Source organism: Ambystoma mexicanum, chromosome 14 (genome assembly GCF_040938575.1).
Source record: "Ambystoma mexicanum isolate Mex_15411 chromosome 14, UKY_AmexF1_1, whole genome shotgun sequence".
NCBI lineage: Eukaryota > Metazoa > Chordata > Amphibia > Caudata > Ambystomatidae > Ambystoma > Ambystoma mexicanum.
The window spans coordinates 189962657-189971970 of NC_090940.1; positions in this window are offsets into that span (position 1 = coordinate 189962657).

Here is a 9314-nt window from a genome sequence, read left to right on the forward strand (position 1 = left end):
CCTCTCCTTTCCTTTTTTTCAATGTACAGTCACCGCCGCTAGGATCTTGATCTGCAGGGGACCCCTGCAGTTTATTTTCATTGAGCTGTCTTGCAGCGCTTCACTTCTTTTACCACTGAGTACCCCGGGCTCCATTGGGGAGCTAATCTATTTAATATTGTGACCACAGCCGAGCGGGCCGTTCCTTCAGGGAGCATGTCATACACTATGTAGCCTCAGTCGGGAGGACTTCAACCTGCTCTCCCCCAGGCAGGAGGACTTCAACAATTTAGGCAGTGGCCTTTGCCGCACTTCCTTTATGGCAGCTCGGGCATGGAGCATATGGTATGTGGTCTTTCCATCAAATTAATTTCCATCTAATGTTTATCCATTGAAATGTATTCATTGACATGCTTTTCCATCGAAAAGCATATTTATTGAATGAATTTCGATGGATTTTAGGTAAGGGTTAGAATTAGGGTTAGGTTTAGGGCAAGGGTTGGAGTTAGGGCAAGGGTTAGAAAGAGGGTTAGGGCAAGGGTTAGATTTAGGGTTATGGTTCCCTTAGGGTTAGGGGGTGGGTTGGGGGAACCCCCCCAATAAATAATAAATACCACAAGTTACAGGGAGCTGTCCAGTGCTGAAATACATTGAAGATTTCAGCACTGGACAAGGGTTACATTTTGAACATGGGGGTTGGTGTGGGAGGTTAGAGGGGGAGGACCTCTGGGGGTTGAGGGGGGTTTGGGTGGGGAGACCCCACCAATAAAAAAAACCTAAGTTACAGGGAGCTGTCCAGTGTTAAAAATATAGATTTCAGCACTTGGACAGCTCACTGTAACGTTATGTTCCATTGAATTTCCATGCAAAAAAATGTAAAGTGTTTATGTAACGAAACCCTATTAGATGAAAGGATTTCATGCATATGCACTTTGCACTTTATGTATGGGAATTTGATGGAACATTTTTCGATGAAAAATATTTGATGGTACTTACCTTCGATGAAAAATATTCGATGGAAAGACCATAAACCGGAGCATATAGATCTTTACCGCCAGCTGGCCCGGGATCACTCTGAGGGCTGCTGCATTTTCCCCTTACACCACGCGCGGCATGGAGCACTTCATTTAAATTGCACCGCCGGGTGGCCCGGTATCTTTCTGGGGCTCTGGCGCTGTGGCAGCCTGCAGGCTTGCACTACTGCTGGCAGCCACCAGGGCTGGGCCACACACTCCCCTCTCTTCAATCTCCAGTGGGAGATAGCTTTATTTATTTTGCTGCTGCCCCCTGCATCGCGCTCCCTCTCCACGAGTGGCAGAGGTCGCTCAGCTTCTCCCAATCTTATCTTTCTTCGTTGCCGATGGGCGGCCAAACACCCCGCAGGGTTCCTCTTCTCTGCGACGGATGCTGCTTTTTGACAAATACAGGGCACAGGGGCCCGAACATCCTCGTCGCCAATGTTATGTCCTGGCCTGCCGCCACGCAGGTCAGGCAGACCAAGACTGGGGGCACCCAGCCAACATGCTGAGAGCACAGAGAAGACATCAGTGAACAGGGGGCACCCTGACAGCCCGTGAGCACATGGGCTCTTCCATAGCCTGGGGGCACCCATGCTAACACCATACACAGCGACGGAGTTGCCCAGTAGGGACACGGGCACCTCCATTCAGAGATGCCCAGCAGGGGCTCTGCCTGCACAGGGGGGCATCAACGACAGCGTTGCCCAGCAGGGGCACTGTCAGGGCGGAGCACCCTGCAGCAGTAGGCTCTCTGCCTACTACGCAGCGCCAGCATCATGCTTAAACCAAGGGCTCCTAGCAGGCATGAGTCAGGTTGCATTGACTGACGAGCCGGAACTGGCTCATACCTTTTATTATTTCAGTCACATGGTCACCTCCATATGACCTTAGCACGAGCCCTGGGAGATACCATGCTCCCAGGAGGGGTGACACACTACACTGATGAAGGCCTTCCCCCCACCGTGATAAATGAGGGACACAGAGACAAGTTACACTTCACTGGGTCCCCGTGCTGACTAACTTGTGCAGCACGGGTGTCCCCTTTCATCCGCTCCTGTCATTTGTCGTCTGCGTCACTTTCCTAAAAGGGGCATACACCACACTCCTCCTTTTTGATCATTAACAAAACAAAAGCCTGCCAAACTTACATCGGGCAACAACGTGTTACACACATAACAAAATGCACCAACAATGCAGCACAGCTGGAACAGTTCACAAAGTCTTTCAGAAATTCGAGCGGTCTACGTTGAGTCCACCTAGGGTAGCGCAGGCTCGTCTCCTCCATTTTCATCTGGCGCCACTCCCCCTCCTTGGTCCGCTGGGCCATTTTCACAGTCGCCGGGCACCAACCCCTTGACCTCCGACTCTTCACTTTCAAACCCCCACCATTATTGGGATGCAGCTGTCTAACTTTCCTCGTTCCTGTGACCTGCCTACTGCCCTACCCGGCGGAAGAAACTGGCATTCCTCATCACTGTTGCTGTGTCGTCAGAAGCTGTGACCCTGGTCCCTTTCCTGTCCACGACCTCCATCAGATTGGGCTCATGGGGTAGATCCATCTTTCCTCTCGGTATCTGTTGCGTACCGACACCCGGTCACCTACGTCCAGGTGATGATCCTGTAGACCTCTTCTGACACTTTCGCGCTCATTGGCTTTCCTCCTCTGGTCGCGGATTCGCTCCTCAGCGATCACACCTGGGACGCGGCTTGAGTGTTCTGGTAGAAAACTTCTCAGGCATCGTTGGAATAAGGCTTCGGCTGGGGGAACTCCGGTCAAGCAGTGGGGCGTAGTCCGGTACTCGAACAAGAACTGGTAAAGCGTGTGTTTCCCACACTCACTTGTCGGTGGGCAATGCAGAACACCTTGTTGAGGGTTCTCATCATTCTCTCTACCTCTCCATTTGCATGGGGCCATACTTGTGTTAATCAGCCCCGTGAGATATTCTGAAAAGCCTCTGTTCTGGAACGGCTGGCCATTGTGGGTACACATTTCTTCGGGGAGCCCATGAGTTGCGAAGATCCTTTCCAGGACTGGGACGACGTTCTCTAGTGCGGTAGATCCCAAAAATTCCACTTTGGGGTAACTCGACCATTGGTCTATTAGCATGATGAACTGGGAATCTCGGCAGTTGAACCCAAAGTCCATGTCTACTGTACCCCAAAGGGCACAGCTTCGGTCCATGGATTCTATAGGCAGAGCTCTCTGGTGGGGCTATGCCGCCTGACACCAGACACAATTGCGTATGAACTCCTCTATCTTCAAGGCCAGGGAACCACACCTTTGTCCGGTGTCGGGCCTTAGTTTTCGCCACCCCTTAATGTCCTTTGTGGGCTAGCTCCAGCATGCATGTTATTAGACTGGATGGCATAACCAGCCTCGATCCCCTCGGTACAGCTCCATCGTCTAGAAATGTCAGCTCGGATTGTATTCGCCACATCTGTTCCAGGGTTTTCTTCACCTCTTGCGTACGTTCATTCATTTTGTCAAGGAACTGGTTCCATCCACCATTGGTTCCGGCTACTCGCAGTAGGCTGAGGCAGTCATCTTCAGCAGACGCCTTTTGAATTTCCTCGATAGACATGGATCTTGGAGTGGCAGCCGCTGACACTGTGATTAGGAACTCCTCGACCTCGCTTTCTGCCTCCACCTCCACTTGGTTTCTTGACTCTCCGGGGTGTCGGGAGAGGTTATCCGCTGCATTGGCATTTCCTGGGCAATAAATCACTTCGATGTCATATTCCTGTAAGGCGAGCAGCCACCTTTCAATTCTCGCTGGGGGCTTCGAGGACGATCCAACCATTATGTGAATGTGCGGCTTGTGGTTGGTGACTGATTTTCCATACACATAAAGGTGAAAGTGTCTGCAGCCCCAGAGCACAGCTAGTGCCTCATGTTCAATTTAAGAATACCTCTGCTCTGTGCTTGAAAGCGCCCTTCTGGCAAAGGCAACAGGGCGGGCACGCCCCTCCCTATCCGTTTGCGATAGTACCGCCCCTAGAACAAACGGACTGGCATCCACAATGATTTCTGCAAGAACGTTGGGGGTCGAAAAATGCCATTGTGTCCTCTGCTGTCAGGGCATTCCTTTTCTCATCGAAGGCATTCTGCTCCAACGATGTCCACATCCAGATGCCCTCTTTCTTGGTGAGGTTGCAGAGGTGTTCCGAGAGCGTAGCCAAGTTGTGGATGAATCTCCCACAGTAGGTGACCATGCCCAGAAAGCTGCACACTTCCGAGGCATTTGATGGTGGTCCAGCCATTTGTATGTCCTTGAACTTCTCTGGGTCTGGGAAGACGCAGTTTTCTTGTAATACAAATCTAAAAAACCCAATCTTTTTCTTTAAAGATGCACACTTATCCTTATGCAACATGAGTCCAAGTTGCTGTATTCGCCCTGGCACCTTCCCCAGTCTTTCTAGATGTTCTTGTTCACTACTGGAGTATACCATAATATCATCGCTTATGTTAATGGCCCCCTTTAGACCAGCCAGGGTGATCCGGAATGTGTTTTGAAATATTGCAGCTGCGGAGGATATGCCGAAGTTCAGGCGCTTGTATCGGTAGAGCGCCTTGTGAGTGGTGAATGTAGTGATGTAACAGGAGGCCGGGTCTAGTACCAGTTGGTGGTATCCTGACCTGAGATCCAACTTTGAAAAGAACTTAGCTCCTTGCAGGTCTGCTAGGATGTCGTCAAGTGTTGGGGTAATGTGCTGCTCCCTCTTTATGGCTCTGTTGGGAAGTCGCAGATCAACAGAGATACCGATGGCATCAGGCTGTCTCGGTTTTCTGGCAACCACTACGGGTGAGACCCATGGAGGCGGGCCTTCCACCTCTTCGATGATATCCAGGTTGACCAGGTCGTCCCATTCCTTCTCAACTTTTGCACGGAGATAGAATGGTAATCTCCTGTGCTGAAGCGCTGTGGGCTGAATTGTAGAGTCAATATGCAGGATGACTGGGTCTCCTTTGAACTTGCCAATACCAGAGAACACTCCAACGAACTTGGTAAACAGGGTTTGGATAGCATGGACGTAGACCGCAAAAGTGAAATTGACAATACGCAGAGCTTTGGCTGCGGCGCATCCTAATAGGGTGACCTTGCTTAACCTGGTGACAAAGAATCTCGCTTTGATTGTGGTATCCTCGTAGCGGACTGATGCAACGAAGATGCCTTCCAGCGGCAGAGGCACTTCCACCCAAAGGTGTAAATTTGTACTTGAGTCTCCTTCAATGGGGTCGCATTGGGTAGTATAAGGAAGGCATGGTATCTGTGAGAAACCTGAAGGTGTCTCCCTAACTAGCCCCCAGGGATCTGTCATCCAGGTGGCCAGGACACAGCCATCGCTATTGGATCCAGTTCCTGGGGGTGGACCAGTGCAATGGGAGGTCCTCGGTGGAGTGGAAGTGGGACACTGACGGGTGAGACGAGGTATCCCCCTTCTTTCAACACCTTTCCCCCTCCTACCCTGTAGGATATTCCAAAACACTGCACCCCCCTTTTCCAACATTACCACTTTTGCACACCACAAAAGCCAACGGACTAACACCAGAGCCGTTTACCTAACATTTCCCAATACAAGGGTCAGGCAAAGTCAGGCAATTGATCAGAATCATACACACCCGACGGCCCTTTCCCTTCTCCACAGGGATAAAAGATGGAGCACGAGAGCACAGTACGAGCAGGGCAGACAGCACATCGAGACAGCTATCCAAGCACGGCAGTTCAAGAGAAGGAGAAAGGCGGCGAGAACCGAAGGGGCGACAAGGAGAGAAGCAACCTTTCCCTTTCCAACCCAGTCTCGCGAAACCTCCATAACAAGAATCGTAAGGCAGCGAACAAAGGCTAACTTGTGTTGCAGCAGATACGGATTGATACACGGGGCATGCCTGTGCCGATAAGCAGGATGGAGAGAGATGTCTGCTACCGTGGTACTGTCCTTCACTCCAGATACAAGCAATGCCAAGCAGTTCATAACAGCCGGTGAGTCGAGGGGCGAGCCGATAAGAACCGAACTGTGTTGAACGAAAACCCCAAAGTAGCAACTTAAGAAAAGTTCAAAGAACTGTCAAATTAAAGGGGAGACCAGCCGCAGAGGGGTACAGGACCACGTGGGTTCTTACTCTAGAGACTCTGGTCAGTCCCGTGTTTGTTGAAACTGCTAATCCCAGAAAGCCTTGGGAAGGCCACAAAGGAACGATCAAAGTGGTCATACAGGGTTCTAGCAAAAGCCTCTGTACAGTCGAAAGTCTTTGGCCGGCAAGCCAGTGATAGCTATGGGAGACGAATCCCGTTTGATGAGAAAAGGAGACAGAACTGTATATGTGACAAGAGTAAACCCGACGGAGGGAAGTCAACAGTTCATTGTTTAAAAATACATTAAGATTTGTGATTGCAACAGGTAAGTGTACTAAATAGAAGCAAACAGTTGAGAAGGGACCTGAGCCCAGACGACTGGGATCCTAGGTTGAAAAGTCGTCACCCAAAGACTGGTAAATGTAAAAGTAGAAAACAAGCGAACCAGAGCCATAGAGAACCCGCCAGAGGGAGGCTGAGAATCGAGAGGGGGTCAGCACCCAGGAGGGGTGAGCCACTATCACCCTAACTACTGTAGGAAAGGAACTTTTTGTTTATTATTTTCTGACCCTCGAAGGCAAGAGACTTTTAAGTGAAAATATACTTGGCTGCTATCAATGTTCCTGGTAAGCTGAGAACAGAACGTTCGTCTCGTGCTGGGGAAGCTCGAGAAGTGTGCTGTGCTCAAAGGTCCCACCTTATCCCGTGCTTAAAACGTGGGGAAGGGAGACCCCGACTCCTGTATCCTGACATATTATTTGTGAACAATTCTTTCTTATGAATCCTATCCCACACTCTTTTGTATGTAGTTGTAAGGTTTGGCAATATGATTTTTAGTATATGTCCTTTTTGATTTGACAGGACGCCTCAAGGTCTGCCTTATTTTTCATTTGATGGTTGAAGCTTGCTCCCATTTTAGATTTAAGTTTAGATTAGGCGTCTATCTCACCCACTTTTGCAGTTTAATAAACACCCTTGAACTGTGATCACTTGTATCTGTCTTTACTGTTGCCACCATAAGTATCTTACATATGGTGTCAGGGTGGGATGTGACTCAATTGAAACAAATTGGGGAACCCTACAATTTAAAAAACGTAGTCAGAGAGCCTGTAACCCTTCCATCGCCACCAAGGAATCAATAGGGTTTGATATCTGTAGCAGTAGGGAAGCTATTATTCCTCCTGGGAAAAGAGGTAACAGGCTTTGGGGAAGCTGATATATCTCTTAACATCGAAGAAAGGAAAGGAGAAGAACCCACCATCTATCCCACCCTAGCCTTTGCCCAGCGAAATGAAACCAGCCCTTGCTGAAGCTTTTTTACAAGCAATTCTGGAAGAAAGCAGAGAGAAGGGAAGTCCCTTTTTCTTCTTAAAACAAGGGTTACTTTACTGAAGAGAAACCTCCACCAAAGGTTTGGTAAAAACCCAATTGGTAATACCCAGGAGCCACTGAAAGGTTGTGCTAGAAATCGCGCATTCCTATCCTACCGGGGGGCATTTAGGACAATTTAAACCACAGGTGCACATTAGTGGACATTTTATTGGCTGGGTATCCACGCTGATATAAAAACTTTCATCCAGACATGCAAAATATGTCAAAAGACCAGCACGCAGATCTCATTACCTGCCCCTCTGAACCTGTTACCGATCATAGAAGTCCCCTTTTCAAGAATTGGCATGGATATATTAGGACCTCTACAGACATCTAAATTGGGCAATAAGTATGTCCTGGTGATCATAGATTATGCAACCCGATATCCCGAGGCATTCCCAATGCGAAATAACACCACCCAGCAAATCCTTAAACATCTTCTACTGTATTTCTCCAGGGTTGGATTTCCCAAAGAAATACTAACAGACCAGGGTTCAAATTTTATGAGTAAGCTTATGGCTGAAGTCAAAGAACTATTCCACATTACCACCTTGTAAACTTCTGGGTACCACCCCCAAACCGATAGCCTAGTAGAAAGATTCAATAAGACCCTGAAACTAATCTTACAGAAATTGGTAGACAAGGACGGGAAAGACCGAATGATCCCATGGGCATTATTTGCTGTAAGGAAAACCCACCCAGGCTTCCACAGGTTTCTCTCCCTTTGAATTCCTTTACAGAAGAGAACCCAGAGATGTCTTGGACATGCTCCTGGAAACTTGGGTAGAACGAGAGGAGTTCCAATCTCGCAAACCACCACTCAAATGCGAGAACACATGAAAATGGTCAGAGACTTAGTTTGTACTCATATGGGGAAGGCCCAGAGGCAACAAAAGGCTGCTTATGATAACAAAGTAGATTTAAGATCATTCTCCATAGGACAGAAAGTACTGGTCCTCTTACCCATCTCAGAAAACAAACTTGTTTCCAAGTAGCACGGACCTTATGAGACAATAGAACAAACAGGTACCTGTACATATAAAATAGCCCAACCAGACAGAAAACAGAAAGTTCACTTATATCACATAAATCTCATGAACGAGTGGAAGGAGAACCTGTCAACCAGCCATGCCAAAGTACTAGCTTGCCTGGTTCCCAAAGATATAGATAACATTGACTTAATTCCTTCTGAGTAATCTATCCAACAACGAGAATATCTAAAAGATGTAGTGGTCTCATTTCCCGATGTAATCTCAGAGAAACCAGGCAGAGTAAAAGGTACATACCACTACATCAGAACACCTAAAGGTAAAGTGGTTCATTTAAAGCCATATCGACTACCAGAAGCCCGTAAACAGATAGTGATCGAGGAAGTCAACAAAATGTTTATAGTCTTTATTATTGAACCATCCTCAAGTCCTTGGTCGTCTCCTATCGTGCTGGTCACTAAACCTGACCATTCCTGGAGATTCTGCATAGACTTCCGTCAAGTTAATACCATCTCGGACTTGAATGCCTATCCCATGCCACGCATTGATTACCTAATTGATAAACTCAGAACATCCACCTATCTATCCACCCCAGATTTAACCAGAGGGTACCGGCAAGTTCCTGTATATGGGCCAGATAAGGAAAAAAATGCATTTTCAACACCCTTAGGATTATTCCAGTTTAAAGTCCTCCCCCTCGGCCTACACGGTGGGCCAGCAAAATTAAAAGGTAAAAGCCGTCTTAGACACACCAACCCGTAAGACGAAAAGAGACCTTAGAGCTTTCCCGGGGTTAATAGGCTATTACCGTAGGTTTATCCCCAACTTTTCGGACAAAACAGCCCGACTAACATATAAGCTTAAGAATGCCAAACCCCAGA